This window comes from Diabrotica undecimpunctata, chromosome 8 (genome assembly GCF_040954645.1).
Source record: "Diabrotica undecimpunctata isolate CICGRU chromosome 8, icDiaUnde3, whole genome shotgun sequence".
In the NCBI taxonomy this organism is placed as follows: domain Eukaryota; kingdom Metazoa; phylum Arthropoda; class Insecta; order Coleoptera; family Chrysomelidae; genus Diabrotica; species Diabrotica undecimpunctata.
This window is the reverse complement of record NC_092810.1, coordinates 133,556,240-133,582,985: the sequence shown is the minus strand read 5'-3', so window position 1 is coordinate 133,582,985 and position 26,746 is coordinate 133,556,240.

Sequence of the window (26,746 nt, the reverse complement as noted above, 5' to 3'; positions counted from 1 at the left end):
TCCAGGGCCAAAATGAAAAAAAAAAAACAAAACTGTGAATTCAACGATAAATTCTCATCCTAATTGGTCTACCCATCAGTGTTCATAATTGGTCTCTTTGACGCCAATTTATAATTTCTCGAAAAGAAAGTCCGGCTTTTTTTAGGCCAATTATCCGCCTCGTCTAATTATCAAATTCATTCAGTTGATGGAAATTTCGTAATATAGGCGTAAAGGATTAAAAAAATTAAGTCATCAAACCATAACATTTATTGGTTTTGAAAAGATATGTCACTTAATATAAGAGTATATAATAGGAATAAGGCAGAATACTCCGTATTTTTACGTTTTTGTTTGAAACTGAGATCAAATGCAGTCTATGAAAATTAATATAATAATAATAAAATCTACAAATTTGTTTAGCAAGGCTTATTCTAAATATGACTTGGGAGATTAGCCTCTAAAAACTATACTTAAGGAATGTTCAGAATCGGATATCGCGATTTGAACTACTACTGAATTGAGTTAGCCATATTTCAGTGGTCCAATATTTGAGAAAGCAGGATTTACTTCAGGAGAGGTTAAAAACCAGTCAAAATACAAATATTTTTATGCACTTTGTAATAATCTTCGTAGAATTTTCTACATAAACACCAACATTCTTTGATACGTATTGATATGTATTGATAAAATGCAATAATATTGGAAGAATTCTTTAAGTGTAGACATAAGCATCGATTGATTTATCTCTGACGTGCGCTACACAGGACCTGAAAACAGTATTAACATAGCACACCAAACCAATATTTTATCTTATTCTTATTTGTAACAATTCTCTTGTTTCCTGAAAAATAATTTCGTCGCAAATCACGACAAAATCCAGGAAACCTTGCCAACTGATCTTAAATGTCTTTGGGACATTTTTATCTGCAACGATATTGAAATCCTGAAATTTTCTATTTCTCATCTCAGAGTTGTATATAGTAAAAGTTAAATTTTAAATTTTAGAGCTGATTTACATTATGACACCAGCACGGTTATTTTGAATTTAAACATCTCTTTATTGAGTTGTCCTATTGGGGGCTTACAAAATTTTATTTACCATAGTAACTAGATCTTATAGCAATTAACAAAGTTATAAATAATGTTTTCCTCAAAAGTTTTATAAAATATGTTAGTATATGAGGATGGATTGATATAAAACTAGCCTTTGATAGAAAAAACAAGTTTTTTGGAATTAAATCGATTTATTTCTTAACATAGTCTTCTTCTAGCTCAATACACTTAGTAAGACGATGTTCCAATTTTTTTATCCCATCCGAATAGTACTTTTGGTCGAGCTCTTCAAAATAGGCCTAAGTTTCAGCGACGACTTCATCATTTGTTGCAAAACGGCATCCTTCGAGCCATTTTTTTAGGTTTGGAAACAGGAAAAAATCGCTAACGGCAAGATCTGGGGAATACGGTGGGTGTTCAACCAATTCATAGCCCAATTCGTGTAATTTTGCCATGGCGACGGCCGATCGGTGAGCCGGTGCATTGTCTTGGTGAAAGAGCACTTTTTTGCGTTCCAAAACGGGGCGTTTTCGACGCAATTCGGCATCGAATCGATCCAATAATGCTGCGTAGTACTCACCATTGATTGTTTTTTTCTTTTTCCCAGTAGTCGATGTGGATGATGCCCTTCGCATCATAGAAAACAGTCGCCATCACTTTGGCGGCCGAATGAGCACTCTTTGCCTTCTTCAGCGGATCTTCACCGCGTTTCCGCCACTGTTTCGACTGTTCTTTGGTTTCCGGTGTGTAATAATGCACCCAGGTTTCATCAACGGTGATTATTCGGCGAAAACAAAATCCTTCGGATTGCGCTGTATCATCGCCAAAAGCGTCTCCGAAGTGGTCACACGTTTTTGCATTTGATCGATTGTCAGCAAACGCGGCACCCATCGCGCGGATAGCTTTCTCATGTCCAAATGATGGTGAATGATGTTATGTATGCGTTGGTAAGAAATATTTAGGACTTTTTTTAACTTGCGGAGCTTAATTTGACATGGACTTTGTTGATCATTTCGGGCGTGGTGACTTCATTTGGCCTCCCAGGACGCTTAGCATCAAAAACACTCGTACGACCACGAACAAATTCAGCTTTCCAAAATTTTACTATTGCTACCGAAGGTGCAACCTCATCATAAACTTCGTTCAGGTCAGCTTTGATTTGCATATTCGTTTTACCCTTTTTGTGGAGGAACTTAATCACCGAACGATACTCGACTTTTTCTATTTCTTCGAAAATACAAAATTTGCTTTCTTTTGACGGCTGTAAAACCCAAACTAATTGTTTTTAAAACTTAAAATTTTGACAGACGTCATGTCGTGAATGGCAAATGTCAACACCATAACCAATTCGGTATCAAGTAGCGCCATCTATCAAAGGCTAGTTTAATATCAATCTAACCTCGTAGTCTTTGTCTTTTTTATTCCTTAATAATACTTTTTAAGTTTAGGCGTTTTTACGTATTTAACTATAAAACTTTTGACCCATATTTTCAATAGATGCAGAAGTCTACACTTGTTTCTTTGATCGATTTTTATCAATTCTGTATATACAGAGTAAACTAAAAATCTGGAAACACCTAATTATCTCCTAAATGGATGGTCCAAATTAGATATAAACAGAGATACACCTATTTTGTAATATGAAGATTTGAAATTTGATGTTTGTACTGATATAATCAGTAACTTTGGTTCTTTAAATACAACACCCTTTATTGAAATCTCCACTTCACTACCAGCTCAACCGTACACAACACCTTCGATTTTATGTAGTCAGGAACATCTTAAAAAGATAAAACCACACAAGAAACGTTTAATCACCTCAATAAATTGTTTGATTCAAACTATGTATATACAACTAAATTTGAACATAATAATTAAAAGTTTAGTACATTGCTAAATGCCTACCTAAGTGTTTAAAATGTCCTTGGTTATTATTTGACACCATCCTAAATAATGGTAGAATGTATCTAGTACCCTTCTTTATATTTCTCTAAAAGTTTCCAAGAATATGGATTCATCGATAATTCTTTGCCATAGCCCTGCAAGATGTGCTGATTTAGTTTTATAAATTTTACCTTTTAAGCATCCTTAATAAAAATAATCTTTAGGGTTCAAATCCGTTGAACGAGGAGGCCATTCAATACCACCTAATCTACCAGTCCATCGTGCGGGATGTTAACCGCTAGAAGACAAATCCTCCATGAAGCCAATCTCCACAGTTAAAGACCATTGAGAAGTTAATTTATCTCTAGAGGTGATCGCGCTCCAAGATAAAAATGGTGCCAAGAATATCAAAACTGGGATGCAAATGGTTGGGCTACAGTTTTATTCGCCGACGAATTTGGATTTCATCCAGATTCGTGTCGATTAAGAGTGTGGAGACGATCTGGAAATGTAGAACGCTTAAGACATGTCCAGAAAGATTAAACATACAGAGGTAGTACAGTAATGATATGGGGTTGAACAATAATCGCTCGAACGGACCTTGTTTTTCCACACCGCTTTCTTACAGCTCAGAATTACCTCGACACCAATCGTTTATCCTTTTGCTGGTGCTGTTTATCAAAATTTTCAACTCATGCATAATACTGCTTATCCACATGTCGCACGACTAGTGATAGACTAGATTGCTGACAAAGTATTGATGTGTTGCTTGGGCCAGCACAATCCCCCGACCTAAATTCGCTTGAGTGTGTATGGGACATGTTTTAACGAAGAATTACTTTGCGCCGTTTATTTTCCGAGAGTGTCTTATAAAAGAATGAGCAAACGTATTTTAACAGGATGTCGACAATCTCATTTACGACATATGTACAGCCCTAATAAACCAGGGTGGATGCTATACTTCACCAAAGCACCATATTTTCTTACAGATCAAAATTATGACGAATTATGTGTTCCTAATAAGTTACTCAATTCTAGGAATCAAATAAGAAAACTATTTCTAGTCACAAACCAATCACTTTTCAAAACACCTATATCTTCCTCTGACTGTCTTTTAAAAATTCCAAATTAAAATTTAATCTGCAAATGGACAGGGCTTCCTCGTCTTAAAATCCTGCTTTTCCTTATTCAAGGTACTCTCCTCCTGAGTCGATCTTTGCCCAAAGAAATTAGTTCGTATCGAAATAAAATAGTGACAATCAAATGCCTCTCACAACTCTCCAAATCTGGTGGCCTCTCAAAAATTTACCATTTTTCTTTTTATCAAACCGGCAAAAATACAAAAATTTATTTTTCTTTAATAATTTTACGAAGAAGATTAAATCAACCCTTTTCTTCAAAATCTCGTATCAAAACCCTTTTTGATAATTCTTTTTTTTTCCAAACCAAACCTCTCGTTTTCTTTTATACAATCTCCTAAACTTTCCTCCTTGACCACTTATATTTATAAAAAACATGTCTTTTCCGCTTTTTCTTTCGACCAATTCTCTTCTTCTGTCTTCTCTTTTCATTTTATGATACACACAACATACTACCCACTTCTGGCCTGGCAACAAAATCTACGTGATACAATCATTTGGACCACGAAGTCAAACTCTATTTTTGTCGGAGGTCTTAGATACCAACTTCTCTTTATTATTCCTAAACAAATTATGTAAATTACTGCTTAAAATCCTAATCTTTACTACTTATCTCTATCCACTGCTTAGAAATAAATTGTATTATTAAATGAATAATATAATGAATAAAGAATAAATGAATTAATAAAAATCCAATCTGTTCTAATAAGTGTGAATTATAGATACTATAAAAAAAAATTATAAGCCATCTCGCGGTCGTCGGCCTAAAGTCTACATTCATATGCCGCAATAGTTGACCTGAAAATTATTCAACGCTTTTAGTCAACGTGCAATATCCTTCCTGCGTTTATAATACGGTGACAGTAAATGGAAATTGGTCCTGAAATCACCCAGTTTCCTCTTCCGGGAAGTGCTCTTGACTTTAGCTCATACTACTTCATTTCTAAAGTCCTTCAACTTTTAGATTTATTACTAGTAGGTTACACGTTATATTTTTGTATACTGTAGTATACTTTTTTCGTTAAACGTAGCTTGACAAATAATAAAAATGATACGTTAAATATTTTTCATGAAGCCGAGAGATACTTAAATATATTATAATTTAATTAAAATAAAAATTTTCCTCTAAAATAAAACAGTAAAAACTAGTTTTTCCTGATTAATTGTTACAAAATAATCACAATTAAATAATGGATAGAGGAAAGTAGGTACCGTTTCACATGCAACTATTTCATTTAGCTTAGCTTATCTGCTGATGGACCAATATAAAAAAGCATATTTTGTCACAAAATTGTGACAAATTTTGTCTGCGTAGTAGTATGGTATGGTAATACCAATTATACAGAAATGCAATATATATATATATATATATATATATATATATATATATATATATATATATATATATATATATATATATATATATATATATATTAGAAGTGATTATTTCGACCAAAAAATAATTTATAAATACGTTCAAATTATCGGGTAAAGTGGTAGGTAATAAAAATCTTTCTTTTTTCTAAATTACTCAATATTTCGCCATTTATTTAAAAGCTTCCTCAGGAGTAAACTAAAAACAATTTGAACATTAAAAACTGACATTGAAGTATTTGAAATATTGAATGTCAATATTAAATTGTCTTAAGCACGTTCGTTACAGCTATACGATAAAAAATTAAAATTATTTCAAATGTAAAATAAAAATAACAATAAAAGAAAAGTTAGAAGAATAATATTTATTTGATGAATTATTAAGGTAATTGTTATTAAGATGAATGTTGGCTATTTTTAATATTTATAAATTTTGTTCAATATGTTACAATATATGTTACTTAACTGTCCAGTGTCCGTTTTATAATTTAAAGTGTTTTTATTTTTGTTAATGTAATACATTTCAAGAAATAATCTACTTTTGTAGTTATCTTTGTAGTTGTTTTAGCCATTGTGATGTTTGACCAATATAGCTATTTTGACATCCTAAACACGGTATTTCATAAACGACATTACTTTTATATAAGGTTGGTACTGGGTCTTTGATTTTTGAAAATAGTTGTTTGCTGTTCATGGTATTATATTTAGCTATACTAATATTAGGAACATTTTTGAATATGGATATGACAGAATGAGTTAGACCAGTGGTCGCCAACCTGTCGATCGCGAGCTACTGGTAGCTCGCGGAGGCAATTCTGGTAGCTCTCACAACGATTTTAATTTAAAAAATAGAAACTTCAAAAATCAGAGAAGCTTCCGAAAATTCCACAAAAAAATCTAATTGTCATAATATTAAACATAAACAGTGGCAACGTTGCGGTGAGCGATCTGCCCCTGACGCCATCAAGCTAGAATCGGCTATTTATAGAACCGACCAGCCGGACCAGCGCGTTAGTGTTCGAGAACGATCTGGATTGCTTTCAACGGGATAAATACGCACGGCGCGGCGACATTGCGCTTAGTTTAAAACTGAACGCGTAACCAACGTCCAGCGGTTGGGTTAGTAGAGAACAACAAAAATAATGTTATGGCAAGCAGTTGTAAGAAGGTAAAGACATACCAGTTTCATTCGGTATGGGAAGAACAATACTTTTTTACAGAAGTTAAAGATAAAAATGTGTGTTTGTTATGTAATACTTCGGTCTCCGTTGCTAAAAAAGGAAATATTGAGAGACATCATTAAACTGTACATTCTAATTTTGAAAAATCATTCCCACTACATTCTGCCGCCAGAAAGGAGAAACTGAAACAGTTAAAAAACAGTTAATTGGACAACAATCAATATTTTTAAGAACAGTCGACAAAAATAAGGCTGCAACTGAAGCATCGTACCGTGTGTCCCAGATAATTGCACAAAAAAAGAAACCTTATGAAGACGGGGAAATGATAAAACAGGCGTTGTTAGAAGCTGCTGATTCGTTATTTGCCAACTTTAGAAATAAAGACGAGATAGTTTCAGCTATAAAATCTATGCAACTTTCTGCTAATACAGTGCTGAGACGTGTAGAAGTAATGAGAAATGATATTTTTTTACAGTTAAGAACTGACTTAGATAACTGTGTTTATTTTTCACTTCAACTGGATGAATCAACAGATGTCGTTGACACTGCCCAGATGGCCGTGTTCGTCAGGATGGTTTCTAGTAATTTTACGATTAAAGAAGATCTTTTGAAGTTCATTCCACTGAAAGGACACACTACTGGACAGGAGTTGTTTTCTCATTTAAAAAATATTATTTCTTCCGAGAAAATTCCAATATCGAAAATGGTAGGCTTGACAACCGATGGCGCTCCAGCTATGGTGGGTTGTGATAAGGGTCTGGTGGCGTTATATCGTAAAGATGAAACTTTTCCGCAATTTCTCTGTTACCACTGCATTATCCATCAGCAAGCATTATGTGGAAATTTCCTGAAACTAAACAACGTTATGAAACTGGTGGTAAAAATTGTGAACAAGATTAGAGCTCAAGCGTTACAAAGAAGATTATTCAGAACCTTGGCCGATGAAGTTGACTGTCAATACACGGACCTACTCCTTCACTCTGAAGTCCAATGGTTAAGTAGAGGACGGGTGCTGAAACGTTTTAACGATGTCCTATCTGGCATAGTTCAATTTTTCAAACAACGCGATGAACCGACTCCGGAACTAGAAAATTCAATCTGGCTTAGAGATTTTGGTTTTCTCGTGGACATTACAGAGAAATTAAACGAACTTAATTTGCAGCTTCAGGGGAGAGACAAAGAAATAGCGGAAATGATTTCTGATATAAAAGCATTTATCAAAAAGCTGAAGTTTTGGAAACAAAACCTAATTAACAGCGATTCCAAGCATTTTCCTATTCTTTCAGAAAAAATATCTCAAAATCCATTAGAACCCTATGACAACAAATATCATGTAGAAATAATTTCTACCCTGAAGAGTAACTTTAAAAATCGTTTTAAGGATTTCAATGAAATGGCCTTAGTAGCGCAGTTTGTTGTTTCACCCTTTATGGAAATTGATATCCAGCAGTTTGCAGCTTGTGTTAAGCAGAACTTTGGCGAAGACATCGCTGCAACAGAAATGGAAGTCATTGAGTTTCAAAATGATTTAGCCTTAAAATCGTTAGTCTCAAGTACTGAATGTATCTGGCCTATTGTAAGTAAAGACAAATATTCAGTTCTATGCCGTGTTGCCTTGAAAGTGAAAGCATTATTCAGTTCAATCTATTTGTGTGAATCTTCTTTTTCCAATATGAAGTTTATTAAGAACAAATATCGCAATCGACTTACAGATGAACATTTAGATAATTGTATTTGAATGGCTGCATCAAATTATACTGCAAACATTAAAAAAATTATCGATGAGTCTGAGTGTCGGCCTTCTCATTGAACGTGCTTTTTTATTTTTCAATGTTTATGTTTATGATAGTGCGTTACTTTTTTGTTGTTATTATTAACTATTTTTAAATCATACGTGACATGCCGTTGTGGCTGGATAAAAGTTTGTGTTTATTTTTCAAATACCTTCGTTTGATAGGTAGGAATGTAGCTATGAACAAGTACGTACTAGTAATATTAGTTATTTTGTTATTAGTTTATTATTAGTACCTATGTATTATGTATTACCAGTTAAACAGTAAAATAAATACATATAATGATAGATTAACTGTGGATTATTTCATTTACGTTGCGTTACGTGGCTTCCGTGTGGGTAGCTCGCTGTTTATTCCAAAATTAACAAATTAGCTCAACACATTGAAGAGGTTGGCGACCACTGAGTTAGACCATTAATAAAGGGAAGTTTTTTATATTTGATTGATTTGTTATTAGAATCATGGACGGGACCGTCATAGAAATTAGTGCTGAAGATTTTAAAAATGCCTAAACAAATTTAAAAAAAACTGATTTACAGCACTTATTTCTATGACGGTCCCGTCCATGATTCTAATAACAAATCAATCAAATATAAAAAACTTCCCTTTATTAATGGTCTAACTCATTCTGTCATATCCATAACCAAAAATGTTCCTAATATTAGTATAGCTAAATATAATACCATGAACAGCAAATAACTATTTTCAAAAATCAAAGACTTAGTACCAACCTTATAAAAAAGTAATGTCGTTTATGAAAGACCGTGTTTAGGATGTCAAAATAGCTATATTGGTCAAACATCACAATGGCTAAAAAAACGCATCACACAACATAAAAGTGATTGCCGCTTGAGAAAAAATACTTGCGCAGTGGTTGAGCACTATGAAAACACTGGTCATATGCTAGACTATAACAAAGCTCATATTTTGGCACAGACTGATAACTACAAAAGTAGATTATTTCTTAAAATGTATTACATTAACAAAAATAAAAACACTTTAAATTATAAAACGGACACTGGACAGTTAAGTAACATATATTGTAACATATTGAACAAAATTTATAAATATTAAAAATAGCCAACATTCATCTTAATAACAACTAACCCTAATAATTCATCAAATAAATATTATTCTTCTAACTTTTCTTTTATTGTTATTTTTATTTTTACATTTGAAATAATTTTAATTTTTTATCGTATAGCTGTAACGAACGTGCTTAAGACAATTTAATCTTGACATTCAATATTTCAAATACTTCAATGTCAGTTTTTAATGTTCAAATTGTTTTTAGTTTACTCCTGAGAAAGCTTTTAAATAAATGGCGAAATATTGAGTAATTTAGAAAAAAGAAAGATTTTTATTACAGAGCACTTTACCCGATAATTTGAACGTATATATATATATATATATATATATATATATATATATATATATATATATACAAACAACACAGTTTATTAGGGCTGCAGTCAGTAGGTTTGGCCGGGATGTTATAGAAACACTCTTTTGACTTTTGGTCGAGCTTTCGGAATTCTTTTATTCCTTCTTCAAGACACTGTAATTAGAAGAAAGTGTAAATATTTACAACATATCTCAAATTGTCATTACAACTTACTAGTCGTTGAGATTATTTTTCTATAGCTACGACACTCAACATTAAAAACACACATATAAAATATAACATTTAAAATAATGGATAATATACATTTTAAAATTTAGTTGGAAAGTTAAAATTTTGTTAGTGACATCTTTTCATGGTGTGTTTTGACTGATCCATAGAGAACAGAAAAAAAACAAAAATAGTGTGATTAAAAAGTAATTAGGAGTTCTTGCTATTATATTAATGGAAGTAGTATCTTAAACCTGTCTTGATAGTATGCAACATGTTTTGTATGCAGGTGTATTACGGTGTGTATAAGTAAAAGTAAATCTTTATTTTATTTTTGATGTTTTGTCAGTAAGTAACAATAAATGTTGCTCAATTTATCTATGTCTGACTTTTTATTTATACAAGACGTATTAGATTTTATGAAACACATTTCCAAGAAAACACGTTTTGAATGGTTTTTTTCCTTAGTCAGAATACGTGCCAGAATAGCCAGAACGTGTTTTCTTGGAAATGTGTTTCATAAAATCTAATACGTCTTGTATAAATAAAAGGTCAGACATAGATAAATTGAGCAACATTTATTGTTACTTACTGACAAAACATTAAAAATAAAATAAAGATTTACTTTTACATATACACACCGTAATACACCTGCACACAAAACATGTTGCATACTATCAAGACAGGTTTAAGATACTACTTCCATTAATATAATAGCAAGAACTCCTAATTACTTTTTAATCACACTATTTTTGTTTTTTTTTCTGTTCTCTATGGATCAGTCAAAACACACCATGAAAAGATGTCACTAACAAAATTTTAACTTTCCAACTAAATTTTAAAATGTATATTGTCAATTATTTTAAATGTTATATTTTATATGTGTGTTTTTAATGTTGAGTGTCGTAGCTTTAGAAAAATAATCTCAACGACTAGTAAGTTGTAATGACAATTTGAGATATGTTGTAAATATTTACACTTTCTTCTAATTACAGTGTCTTGAAGAAGGAAGGAAGTATATATATATATATATATATATATATATATATATATATATATTTCTTTTCTTTGCAAATTATTTTTGACCGTACTGTGTTATGTTTTATAGTATCAGCAACCGGACTGTAGGAAATGAAACTCTATTTGGTTTATGTCTCAATAATTCGTCACGATTGTGTAACTTCTTCGGAAGAAAACTTAAATTTATTAGAATAATTATTGGATGTAAACAAAGTGAATACTTGAATACTTACAACTAAAAGAGTAAAAAATTGTTGACTTTGAACAATATAACAAGTTTGACATTGACTGCAATTTATTCGGTAAGTTATGTTTATCATAAGTGAATTTGGAATTTTTTAATTTTTATTTTTGAGAATAACCTTGAATTTAGAAGTGGATTGTATTTAATTAATTTAATGTTCGAAATTTTTTAAAAAGTGGGACAATTTGGTCATTTAAATTTTGTATGAAACTGGTTGTGAATTATTTATTAAAGCTCTATTATAAAAGCAAGTGTTATAAATGAGCTTTTTTTAATAAATTTTTTGGGTAACCATTGTTTAAAAACATTTTAAAAAGTTTCTTCAAATTGATATCTAGGAAACTCCGATCACAAATTGTCGTTACTCGATTTTTCAAAGATATAATTGTGTTGAATTTTTGATTTCTGGGGTGATTAGAATAATAATTTATAAATCTGCGGGATGCAGTATCTTTTTGATACAAATCGAATATGATTCTGTTGTCATTTGTTCTTATGACTTTAATATTTAAAAAAAGGTATACTATTTTCACTTTCATACTTGAGAGTGAATTGAGTATTTTGATGAAGTGAATTAAAGATTGTTTGTACTGTCTGGATATGGTTGAATGGTACACTGTATATTATGTCATCAACAAATTTATAAATAAATGCTAGTGATAACGAAAATTTTGAGATGTCAAGGTGTATTAAATGATCTAGGATAATTGTTGCTAAGACAGGGTTTACAGGACTGCCTATTGGTGTTCCAAATATTTGTTTATAGAATTTATCACTAAAAATTTATCATGGTCAAATTCAACACTAGCTTAAACAACGTATCACTGAACACAAAACTGACTGATTATTTCTCATTCTTCTAATTGTAATTGCATCTTTTCACCTTACAATATCGATAATCATGTCATAATCATTGTTTACTTTAACATACTCACTAAAAATCGTCCAATATAAGACTTCACTCTATAAAAATATAATGTATTGCGGTTACCATTTCTCCTAAATAAATTAAAATCAAACAAATGTTAATAAGATATCTTGGCAAAATTTTCTCCTTAAGAAGTCACAAAATCGTGATGAAATATTTAGACCTAAATCAAATAGAGTTTGATTGAAAATGCGCTAACGGAAATATTCCACACGATGTTTCAAAGTTAGAATAAAAAACCACCTTTCGATTACCACCGTATAATAAGTCAAATACAAAATTTTATTAAAAAACTCACTAAACTAAATTAAAATTTATAAATTTTTACAGTGTTCTAAAAAATCAAAATAGGGCTAAAAATAAAAAAAACCGAAATACTTTGAATTTGACCAAAATTTTCTCCATTGCGCTTTTTTGCATTTGAGTGTATTTAGTCTTTGCCTTCATTTTGTATACCACATTTTGGCTTTTTATTTTAATTCTTGTATTACTTTATTTAGTCCATGTTTACTTTTACATGTAAAAGTAAACATGGAAAGTAAACTCGTTACAAGAACAGAATAGATGTGTAGAATAAGATGACAAGGCTAGACTTAAACATTTGTGTAGTCATTCTGTTATTTTGTTTTTCAATTAAATTCATTACATATTTTTTAAAACGATTTTAGCATTTTTCAAACACTTGCATGATAAACTTTATTATGAAATTACTACAACTTAATGACGAAACATCCGCAAGCCGCGAATATTTCACTTTTGCAAAAGAAAAAGCAGTGTTCTAACTTTATTTAAGATATTAAATGAGAAGTTGCGAAGACTCCACATCACTGTGTAAATTAAAGTTGGTGCATTTCAAGCATGCCTCGAAATTGAACTTAACATTTGATAAATTCGCTGGGGAATAGAAACCTTGGGAGTATGTGCCTAATAAAGTTGGTCGTCTGCGAAAGATAATTGTTTTGCTCTGGATTTCATTCTGTCGTTCTGACAATGAACAGTGGTAGTTATGTGAAGACAAAACACTTATAGTCCAGTTGAAAACCGACGATTGCACCACGGCTATAATTCGGAGGAGCTCAAATTAGCCAAGTTTGCAAAATTGCGGTATAACGAAATTAAAGAAAACCACCAAAGATCTAATTTTCGCTCTAAGTAAAAGCATCTTCGTGTTTTTGGTGCAGCTTATTGTTTTCTTAAACAAAAAATCTTGGGTTAAATGGGAAATATTTAGGAAACCAGTATTAAAAACGTTTTTATAATAAAAATAAACATAAGAAGAAAAGTTGTAACCCCTAACGATATATTTTTACGTTTGTAAGTGGATAGATATAGTGATAAATAAAGTTTTTAGATTTTATTGTGCTTTTGTTAGACGTTTGGTTTGAAATGTGGTTACTGGATTATTGGAAATGCTAAACGAAATATTTTGCTCGTGTAGTCTCATTGTTTACTGTTTGTTACGGGACAAGGCATTTTGAGCCATCTTGAAGCGGTATAATAGACGTAGGTTGATAAAAAACCCAGAGGATTTTATAATTACTTCAGAATCATTAGTATGCAGTATGGGCGGAGGTCTGTTTTAATTGAGTTTGAATGATGGCTAATCAAGTTTCATCAAGTACTGTTAAAATGGCTCAAGCTCAAGCTATGATTTAGGTAAGTGAAATTATCTCTCCATTATTCTCCTCCTATATATTTTCTCCTTCGTAAGGATGTAGTGGCGTCATGTAATTTGTTTTACTATTTCTGTCCAATTATCTCTCTCCTGTGCGTGTTGTTTTACTTTGGAGAATGAGTAACCAGTCATGTCCTTTATTTGGTCCGAACATCGTACTAAAGATCTTCCTCTGGATCTTTAATCCGCTAGGTTAGCTTCAACTATCATTCGCTCCATGCCTTCTCTTCTTCTAGTTATATGTCCAAACTATCTCAGTATATTTTGGTTAATAGTTGTGATGAGTCTAGTTTTTATGTTAAGTTTTGCCAGAATTGAGTTATTTGTGCGATGGGGAGTCCACGGTATGCGCAACATTCTACGGTAGACCCATATTTCAAATGCCATTATACGCTTTGAATGGGCTATTTTTATTGTCCAAGTTTCTGAAGTATAGGTGGGGAGAGGAAATATCAATGCTCGAACATGGCGTAATTTTGTGTTTTTGGTGATGTCAGTGTTCTTCCAAATTTTTCTGGCAACAACCAATCTGGCAACATTTTCGCATCCTTCACTGTTAGTAATAACGGAGCCTAAGTAATTAAATTGCCTGACCACTTCGTAACCTGCGATGTTTCTTATCTCTCCTTGGTTGTTTCTGATTCTGTCGATGATCATCAATTTGGTTTTCTGCATATTTATTTTTAAACCATATTCCGTACTCACCGTGCCTAGCCTATTTATAATTTGTTCCAGTTCTTCTGGTGATGGCGCTAATATAATAGTATCATCAGCATAACGTAGTTTTTTGATTTTTCTTTCTCCTATCGTTGCTCCACCTTGCCATTTCTCAAAAACTTTACTCATAATATGTTTACTATATATATTGAATACAAATAGGGGATATTATGCATCCCTGTCGAACTCCAGATTTTAATTCGTTTTTACAATGTGATAACAAGTTTTTTGAAATCACATGATTAACTCTTACATTATCAGTATTATTTACATATAGTTTTTGTAATAAATAGTTTAGATGTTCTCACGTACCCATTTCTCTAGGTATATGCCACATTTTATCCCATTTTACGGTATTGAAGGCCTTGGAATAGTCAACAAAGCATAAATATGTTTCTATAGTAAACTCTCGAGATTTTTGGATAATTTGACGAATATTAAAAATATGTTCTCTTGTTCCTCTACCTGGGACGAATCCGCATTGTCCGTGGGGAACTTATGGTAAGAGAATTGATGTTAATCTTTCATTGATGATGGTTAGAAGTACTTTGCTCGCGTGTGATATCAATGCTTCTGTACGGTAATTACTGCAATCTGTCGATGAACCTTTTTTATATATGAGAATAAACGTGAGTTTACCCCAGGCATTTGGCCACTTTCAGATATTCCAGATCTTATTGCAAATTCTAAGCATTACTTCCGTCTATAATTCTCCCATTCTACTAAGTATGAGTTATTTAAAGTAATATTAAATTTTATTAAATATTTAGTAATATTGAAGATTGCAGTGAATTTGGAAGATAAAAACGAGATAATTCCAAGTGACTTTCAATATTTGTTTATTTCTAAATCTGAAAAAATTTGGTTCATGGAGCCCTTCAACGGTTAACGGTATAGTTAAAGTGTTCAGGATTTTTATTTATACTGATATGGTACGTGCATTGGTAAAGTTCATAAATATATTAGAGTATTACGAAACTAAAAATCATAATAATGTCGTATGTGATTTGATTTGAAAGAACGTCTATGAAATCGAAATACATATATTCGTTTATTGCCTTGATAATATGTGCCAAAACACTAAAGGCAAATCGTGAACCCATTTAGATGCTGTGACATGATGACCCCTGTCTCCATCGTCCAATTTTTTCGGCGACAATGCCTCGATACAAATTTACAGTTGAATACGATTCGACGATAAAGAAACAACGTTAGCGAAAAGAATAGATAAAATGGCACCTAAACGGGATATACCTGTAATTTTTATAAAAAAACTATTAAATGTATTACAAACCGGGATCACACATGACAATAGACGAACAACTTATACGGTTTCGTGGTAGACATCCTTTAAGGGTCTACATGAAAAGTAAGCCCACCAAGTATGTCACAAAAATATATGGATTTTTGCTGACTCAGAGAATTTTGCAAAAACTTGCAAATATATTTGGGAAAGGAGAGAAACGCTCCAGAAACGAACCAAGGCAAGAGAGAGGTGCTGGATTTGGTTTCATGTTTGGGTCCTGGATACGGGATCACGACAAAACACGGGTTACGGGTTAAACAAAAACAGAACCGTTATATTGCTATTTTCTGAATATCGCAATTGTGTCGTTTCGATTTCGAAAGAAACACACAAAAAACCGAAGATAATTTTCCACTACAATGCCACTAAGGGTATGTAAAATAATACCTTATGTCAGAATTTTGTGTGTCCAAAACACGTGTGTGTATATAACGTAATTACTTTTATTGTAGAAATAGATGATTTTTAAAATGTTTTATCCTTAATTTTTTTAAATAAGTGCAAGTACGCCAAGATATTACCAAACAATAACAATGTGATTACAGTTTTTTTCTCACGACAATGAATGTAAAAATTGAGTGTAAAAAGGCACCTGTGCACTAACAAGTAACTTGCGACAGTTCTTGTGAGAGCGCCTTCTGCAAGTGTGTACACATAACACAAATATTGACACAAGTTACTCTCTGCAATTATTGTAGAGAGAGGTTTGTAAAGTTTTTGCGGAATAAATGTTGGAGGTGTATACACTGTATCTTGGAAAATTTTCGCAAGTAGTTCAAGATCAGAAGTTGAAATTTCGTCTTTAAAAGTTAGATGTGCTGCTGCGTGTGTCGTCATTCTATTAAAAAACAAAAAGAAGATAAAAAAATGTTTGGGTGAGAGATTGGATTTTAAGAATATCTACACATGGTTTTTTGAAACATTATATCGTGAAACTTAGCCCAATTATATCAAAAACACACAAATATGCGTCCGTCTATTTCAGCAAAAGAACGTTTAGGTATATGTAACACTGAGATTTTTGGCAACAGGTAGGTGAAAATAATAATAAAATATCAGATAATAATAAAATATCAGTTTGACTTATAGAAAGGTACATAATTATTGCTATTAATAATTTTAGGAGACTCGTACCACTCTCTGATGTACTTGTTCAGGATTCCTGTGTGTACGATTGGCCTCCTAATTTCAGAATGTTGTAAGGCTCTGTATGAAGTTCTGAAAAATGAATACCTTAAAGTAAGTGTGACATGTCAAACATACAAATATACAATAAATTTCCTTCTTTTGGTGAGCAAATATATAAATTGGAAAAAAGAGGCTATTGATGAAGGTCTTGATGAACAACAGGACTTGCAGTATTAACATCATCAATTTCTGATATTTCTAGAATTGCTCTTTGAATAATTCTTTTAAAATTTGTTTTGTTTGATGGGGACTGCAGATTTGTTAACTCAAATGCTACGAAGTCATCAAAAATTTGAAATTCGTCAGTTGGTTTATCGATAATTTTCATTGCGTCTTGTAACATAGAAGTTTTCTCTGTTTGTTTAGATATGGTCTTTCTTTTTTGCTTTTCCGGTTAGAGTCATCCAATTCTACTTGTTCATCGGTTTCTCTTGCAAATTGACTACATTCACTTCTATTTTCAAAATCTGACTTTTACAAAGGATTTATTAGCATAGTGTTAATGGCATTAGTTGATGCAACATATAAGTTTATATACGTTGATATTGGCTGTAATGGAAGAATTTCAGATGGAGGCGTATTTAGTAATTGCTCACTATCGCATGCTTTATCAATCAACTTAATCAATCTACCACTTGCCAAAAATGTACATTATGTTGTTGTATCTGATGACGTCTTTGCATTAAAAATGTATTTATTTAAGCCTTATCCGTTTCATGGACAACCAGCACCTAATTGCATATTTAATTATCGTTTGTTTTGAACTAGACGCATTGTTGAAAATGGATTCGGTAGCATAGCCAATAGATTTCGCGTTTTAAGAAAACCAGGGGAACTATCTCCAGAAAAAACAACAATTATAGTATCCGCAATATATTTATTAGACAATTTTTTTATGACACGTCGCGCTGGATCTTATGCACCACCACTGAATCTGCAAAAGACGTACGTGATGAATTTAAAGAATATTTTGTTTTCCCACAAGGAGAAATACCTTGGCAAAGTCAACGTATTTAACAATAATAATTAAACAAATAACTTAAAAGAATTCTCAATACATTTATTTGATTTTTACTTACCAGGTTATTAATAGTCTTGGCTTCAGTGTGACTACCTCGAATAAACGTGAATGCACGGAAAAATTCCCAATTACTGCCATATATATACATATATATATATATATATATATATATATATATATATATATATATATATATATATATATATATATATATCATCACTTCCAGAACCACTAGGTTTCAGTTCTTGATAAACTTGTGTTCGTAAATTGTGTAGTTTACGAGAAATTTTGCTTTGACTGGTCTTAAATGAAGCATTTTTTATTTATTCTATTGCGGTCATCTTTACTTTTTATGTCCCAGAGCTCCAGAAATAATTCCCATTGCGATATTAAGTCTACGGTTTCCAGTTTCAACCAACACTTTTTATCCGCCATCTTAGTTTTATAAAACTCTCGCAAATTATTTTGGATGCGTACTGAAAGTTAAAATAACTATCCAGACAGTATCGTACAGGTGTTTACACATAACTGGTCATCTACTTCCTAAGAGTGACTATGTAAGTAACTTGCGCTTGCTGATGAACTCACAAGACGTGTCTACACAAGTCTGAGAGTCTCTCTCGCAAGGAATGTCGCAAGTTAACTTGGTAGTGGAAAACATTAAGAAAATTGTTTGGGTCAGCATTCATCCCACCTGATATTAGGCGTCTGGCAAATTACGGAGCCGGGTAGCTTCATTATAAATTTAATATAAATCCTATTATTTTAAATATACAAAAATGGTTGCGTTTCGATTTAATTTGAGTCTCTTATCACTCCCTAACACGTGTTTCTGGGTCTACCCGTCATCAGAAAGAGTTTGTAAGAAGACTCAAACCAAATCAAAACGCATCGACTATTATTTTAAAGATCACAAAATCTTGTTTATCGCATTATGGTAATTTCTGGTGTTTCCGGCTCTAGCGCCATTTGTTCGTTCTTTGTATAAAATTTTTCCATTGTTAATCCATGTATCTTTTTCTATGTGTTTTGGTTCTATTAGTTTATTTAATTCCGTTCTTTGACCTCTTATTAAGCGTCATATTTGCTTTTGCAGACCGTAAAAATCATGTTCCATTTCTTTCGAAAAGCGTTCCCAGTAATCATTTTTTATTCTTTTTTGTTAGATTTTTGCTTGGCTTCTGTACAAAAACATAAAGCACTTCGTCTTGAGATTTCTGTCTTCCTGTTGATTAAGCCCAGGTATACCTGTGAATTTCCTTATTCAAGTAGCTAAGCAATATTTCTACCCTCAAAATGTTCTGCAACTGGTCTAAGTCCTAAATATTCGATATTTTCTAACGCGAAATTACCCTTCAGTAATAAACCACTTAAACAGCGACGTGCCTCTGGCAATAAAATAAACTTTTTAATGACTTAATTTAAGGCAATTAGCTATCTGCTTTATGGGTCATTTTAGTGAGCGTAACACATTATCTTTTAATTTATATCAAGTGTAAGGGGAGCATGGTAATGTGCGAATATGGGGCGTAGGTGCGTGAGGAAGTCGGAACTTAGAATCATAAGTGAGGGTTTTTCTTTACCGTTAAAGTGCGTAGTTATGTTTAAATTTTTATACGCCAGTGTTTGAATTTATCTTTTTTATTATATTAGCCTCACTTTTATTTTAATTTTAGTATATTTATATATTTATACCATTTTTTTCATTATAGAATGCTTTAAAAATATTTATTGGAAATAATCCTCATGTAAGGAAAAATAATATAAATAAGAAAAATAAAATAGATTTGACTTCATCACAGCGTACCACCATTCGCTGATATACATATTTCTGCCTCTTGGCATCATCAGAGCAAACTCATGGCATGCTCTCTGGCTCTGCAAAGTGGTATTGCTTGGTCCGTCATTCGCCAGACGTAATTGGCTGAAGTTTGCGTTGTACTTGAGTTATCCAAATCTTTTGTAAAGGCTACACTTAGGTTTTATTTGCTTCTGGGTGAACGACGAGTTTCACCTTCTTCTTCTTTTTGTCTGCCTCTTATTCTGTTTCAGTCGTTGTTGACTGTACTTGTTGTTTTTATAGATAATATAGCTAATCTAGATTTATAGCTAATCTATCTGGTTCCATTCGGTTTACATGTTCATTCCAGTTTTTTTTCTTGCTTTTATCCACCTGTTAATATTTTAAATTTTGCATTGTTCGCGTGTACTTCTGTTGGTTTGTCTGTCTCTTAATGATATGCTCGCTGTTGATTTTAATACTTTCATTTCGATATTGTAGATTTGTTGTTTCGTCTTTCTTGTATCGGTCCTTGTCTCCGCTGCATATGTTAGGATTGGTCTTACTGTTGTCTTGTATACTTTTATTTTGCTTTCCGTGATCAGATATTTGTTTCTCCATATGGTTTCTCGGAGGCAACCACTTACTCTTACCGCTTTTGATGCTTGCCTTGTGGTCTCTGTTCTTATATCCCTGTCACTAGTGATCTCTACTCCTAGGTAATTGAATTTTATTACTTGTTCTACAATTTTGCCGTCTATTTCTAGTTTGTATCTACGCGGCTCTTTAGGTACTGATCACTATATATTTAGTTATTTGTACTAATATTCTCATATTAAGTTTGTTTGCTGTGATATTGAAGGTGTGGAGCTGCCTTTGTAGGTTATCTTCGTTATCAGCAATTAGTACGGCATCATCGGCATAGCATAGTATCGTGATTTTATGCGCTCCCATGTGGCATCTGTGTCGTTTTCTTACTTCGTGAATAATTTGATTCATCACCATATTGAATAACAATGGACTGAGCTAGTCTCCTTGGCGGATTCCTCCTTTTAGTGCTATGCATTATGTTTCCCCTGTTGACATTATAACTCTGGTCTTGTTGTTCTTGTTAATTTCATTAATTGTCTTTATTATCTGATGGTCTATTTGTTCAGCTTGTAATAAATTTAAGATGTCATTTCGTTTCACCCTGTCAAAAGCACTTTTCAAATCTACAAAGCACATGTATGCTGGTTTTCCATATTTAATAGACTTCTCTATTATTTGTCTAATAATAAAAATTGCGTCTATTGTGCTGCGGGAAGATGCTAGATGCTAGAAGAGAATGCTATTCTTCCGGAAGCCACATCACTTGGGAAATTTTTACAACGTGTTTTTGAATCAAGACTTTTAGTCGCCATTTTTCTAGAAGAAAAAAATAGTCCGGAAACCGAGATGTTTCGAAATGTTTTATTTTTGATGGATTATTTCCTGACGCAGGTGCTCACAGGTCACGGGTGTTTTAGGGCCTATCTCTCTAGGTTCGGAAAGGCTGACACAGATAAATGCTTATACTGTGAACACTCGGACACTGTAACACATACGATCTTAGATTGTAACAGATAAACAGTAGAAAGAAACAGAATGGAAGGAGAAATAGATGTGAATTTTGTTACAGTGAGAGAAATAATTAAGAGAATAAATAAAACAGGTTGGACTAGCGTACACAACTATATCCGTGCAGTGATCAAATAAAAAGAAGAGGAAGAAATAAAGCTGGACCAACGGCAGAGGTAAGAGTGAGAGATGCTGGAAGTTGAAGCTAGAGAAGTGGTCAGACTGTAGTTAAGTTAGAGTTAAGTTGTAGTTATTAAGTTAGAATGCGTAAGTCAAACAGTTGTGAAGGAGGAAATGCCCATCTGGGAGTAATTCCGTACTAAGAGCGATAAGAGTCTTCTATGCGCTACCTGAAAGAGACAGGGAGCCTCCTTGCTGATGAATGGAGTGTGGATGTGGATGAATGAATAATAAATGAATGAAGGTAGTGCTTTGGAAGCGATGCCGACCTTACAGCGGCCATTCCGCTTTCAGATCGCTGGATGACAGAGGAGGGTCTAGTTTAGCAGGTAGGTATTCAGCGTATACTCGGAGACGAGAGGGCATTTTAAAGTACCTCGGAAACTATCGCCGGGTGTACGAAGAATGAATTCTGCACTAAGGTCAGTCGGTCGTCAGACGGCGTCCTGGACTGAGATGCCTTTTGAAGATTCCAGACCCCCTCTCTAGACAAAAAAAAAAAAGAAAAAATATTCAAGGAGTTAATACACATATATTGGATGCGTGTAAAAAAGTTAATGTTTTTTGTAGAAAATTGGAATTGTGGAGCAGAAATTTAAAGTAATAACCTAGAAATATTTGCAAATGTTGGTAATTGAATTAAACCTTACAAGGTTGAAGATCAACACGTGAAAGATGTTTTGGTAACCATTAAAAATCATTTAGCGATGCACACAATATTTGACACATTTTAACACATTACACATTTTTTTGCAGTTGACAAATTAATACGAGTACTTAGTTACGAGCGAGTTAGGAATGCGTGTAAAATTAAACCCAGAGCGCTCTCTACTCCCGAAGAAGAAACCTTCATAGACTTCACGGCAAATGCCGAAATCAACAAACAGTTTAATAATAAATCCCAATTTGAATTTTGAGCAGGGGTAAATGATGAGTTTTCTGCACTGAAAAAACCATAGCTTGTCGTATACTATTACTGTTTTCGACATCCTACATTTGCGAAAAATAATTTTCCGCGGTGGCTGCCTTAAAGACCAAATATAGATCGCAGCTTAATATATAAAAAAGACTAAGAACGTCTATTTCTAATATTACACCCTGTTTCGATAAACGTTGACAAAACAGGCCCAAAGAAGTCAATAATGTATATTAAACTTGTTCATAATTTACTATTGATAAGTTTATGTGTAGTACTAATATAGTGCTAAGTGTACCTATTATAACCTATTATATCAGTGTTCATGTGTATTAAATTTTGTGATTTTGTCAGAATTTTGTTTTGCTTTGATTTGAGTAAATTAGTCAATGTGGTCGGTGTTTTTTTTTCGGATATGCTCACAGCCCCTATTAGTAATAGCAATCTCCTCTAGAGGATCGTGCCCTACAGGTTGAGAATCGCTGATCTCATAAGTACTACACGGCTGTTTCAATAAATTTCAAAAACTAAAACTTTATACTTTTGTACGTCTTAAAACGTTTTATTTTGCATTTTTCATATGAATTCATAATAACAGAACAAATCTGCATACAATATTTTTAATGTGACAAAACAAAAGTATCTTCGAAGAACATCATACATTCTAGAATTCCGGTGCATTAGAATCGTGTCATATTCTAGTACAGTTTTTCTAATTTTATTTTTTTACTAATTCTGTAAAAATTTAAAAAGCAATTTTGTGTCTACTAAAATAGACATTTCCGCATTTTTTGGGACAGAAACTTTTGCAAGACGAAAATAAAAATATTCCAATTGTATTTATTGATTTACAAAAAATATAAAATATTTATAATTTTATCCTAGTCCTAGTTTTGATACAAGAAAAGAAAATACTCCGTAGAATATTTTATCTTTTTTTCTTATTGGTTAAGTAAGAATTCGATTGTGCCAGAAAACAGACATTCGTTGGAAATTTACAGATTAGATGGCATCGTTTCTTTCATCGAACTGCCGGGCTTTTACTGTAGACGCCTTTTGCCGAAATTGAGAAACATTTTATTTCCTGCATTTGAAACCGTCGGACTATTTTCCAATATTGGACAAACTTTGTTGTGTTTGTTTAGGTATTGGGCTATTTCGAAGTTTGGCCACAAAAGTCATACAAAAGGTGAATATGTCTGGTTTCACGTATCCGGAGTGAAGTTTTAGATGGCCAATTGCGCTTTCTTTTACGAAGGACAATAAAAGGAAAGCTGTTTGTGGTATAATTTGAGTGAATTAATAAAGAAACAACTTTGTTCTTCTAATATCTTTTATTTTATTTCCGTTTTAATATTATGTGCAATATAATAATGCTATGTGTATACATGATATATGGAATACAACTTTTATTGCAATATGTTTACACTATTTTTTTATTTCCACAAGGAATCTACGTTCAGTTGGCTGTATACCATATATTAATCACACATAGTATTAACCACACTTTACATTAACCTTGGTCAAAATTTAAACTTCATGTTCTTTTTAATAAGTGGTTACATATTTTCTAGGACACTGATGATGGAATGATGGATTCCGAAAACGTTTTGTCTAACACAGCCCGTTTGGGTTTTTAAACATATACCTTTTACAAAGGATTTTAATTAATTTTTTTATTTGTTTTAAAATACAATTTGTCACACACAAACAAGTAAGACTAAGCATTTTTGTTAAACGAACATATGTAAGTAAGAGTTTTGGTCCAATGACCATTAACTCCTAGTAAGTCTATCACTAATTACTAAAACTAAGTCCAGACACCTAATTTCTAAATGTTAAATCAAGATAAGTTCTAATGTTCAATCTATTTGGTTGTGAGGAGTTGTGCAATAAATTTACAGCTAATTTGCTGGGGTGTTTTCCAGTCGTTTAAAATATTAATTACTGCTTTTAACAATCATTTGATTCTCTATTTTGATCTTCAAGTCCCTACAACTGCATTTGGAATGAACCACGGTGCATTAGTAAAGGCACGAAGAACCTTATCGCTCTACAGTATTGCTATATTGCTATCTGCTGCAGTTTCCAACAGTTTAATCCCGTATGTCCAGATGGGCCGGATGATTGCTTTATATACTAATATTTTGTTAGATAATGATAAGGCGGATTTACGGCCGAGTATCCAGTAGTGTTTTTTGAATTTTATTCTGAATTGCTTCCTCTTCCTCCAGATGTGTGTCCTCCTTGTTAGCCCCTTTCCAAGATATTTTGCAGTATCATTTTTGAGAATGTTTTTGTTATGCATTAGGATGTTTGGCGTTTCTTTAAGACATTTAGTAAATACCACGTTAACTGATATTCCGTCGTTGATCTTTATTTTTCATTTCTTAGCCCATATTTCAATTAATTGTATGGTTTGTTGTAATATTTCAGCTGCTTGTATGGGATCTGGATTTTTGATCAGAATTGCAGTTTGAGCTGCGAATGTTGCGATTGTGGATTCTTCTCTAGTTAGAAAATCAGCTGTAAAAACTGTGTAGAGAATTGGTCCCAAGACACTGCCGTGCGGTACCCCTGCATTTATTTTGTGAATGTTCGACACACTTTCTTTGTATGTTGCATAAAGTAGTAGTAGTCTTATTTCTTCGAGGTATGATTTTAATATCGTGTATAGCGGCTGAGATATTGCTTTTTTCAGTTTGAATAGAATTCTTGAATGCCAGACCTTGCTAAATGCTTGGCTCATCCAGGAAAATGACATTGTAAAAACTCTTTTCCTGAAAGGCTGGTAGCAAGCAACGCACAAGAACTACAAAATATAATAAATGCGGTAGTTCGTCATAGCGAAATGTTCGGTTTACATCTAGATGTTTCCAAAACTAAAATTCTAGTATTTTCAAAGATACCAACTAATGTATACTTCATTTAAATTACCGTTGCACGTTATCCGCGTCATAGCCCGTGAGGTCACATGATACCAACACGAAATATTTAGGCGGTAGGTGTGTCCTTTTTTAGAGTCACTTTGCCGAGTACACTGACATTACAACCACTAGATATATTTTATTATATACGCGTAGAAATAATATCTAAAGATGTCTATTAATGTTAACTTAAAGAAATACACAATAATATGTTTTATTTAATTTGTATAAATGCATTATAAAGCGTTTTTATGAAGAACATTTGTTCGGAACTCACTGTAACTGTAATCGAACAAAGGTGATATTTTCGCATAAATTGGTAACACTTATTTGACAGTTGCGGTGTTGACTAATGTTAATAAGTAATGAAAAAAGTGTTTAAGTATTCCATTTTACATTTTTATACGACGCATATAAGCGGCTCAAGTTGTTTTTAACAAGCTTATTTTTTAACTCTTGTTTTGTTTCTATTTATTTACATTAAATATTAATTTGTTTTGGTGTATAATCCACTTTTGTGACCTATTTGATTTAAAATGGATTCAGGATTTTTTTATACTTTTGCAACTATGTCAACTTCGATCTCTGTCAATGACAATGACGTGCAACGGTAAGTAAATTAGGGCTGTACATTTGTACGCCAAGGGACAAATAATAGAACAGGTAACTTTCATAAAATATTTGGGACTAAATATCAATAGCCAGTGTAAAACAAAAAAAAAAGAAATTTAATCAAGAATCGAACAAGCCAGGAAAACACTCATGAACAAAAAAAAAATTTTTACAAGATCAGATCTTAGTCTGAGAGTTTTTCCCTTATTCCAGCTCACAAATACGACCTTCCTTTACTGTAAGCCCAAGAAATATTATTATTCCATTAACTAAAACCAAAACTATTAAAAAGACAAGCAGAAAAATGTTAAACCCATATAAATTGGAATTAAAACAAGCAAAAAAAGGAAAAAAAAGGGAAAAGGTGAATCGACGGATTTTGAAGGCACAGATGAAGAGAGAAAGAAGAAAAATAAAACGTTTTGTAAAAAAAAGACACAGACACAGTACCAAGCAAACAGTAAAGAAATAAAAAGGGAAGTCGAGAATAAAAGTGGCACGTCAATTAAAATTTGAAAAAAAATCTGCCAGTGATTTAAGTGCGGTTGATTGTGTGTACTATAGTGAATTGTATTCCTGTTCAAACGATTGTAAAAGCTTGCGCAGTGTGTGGGG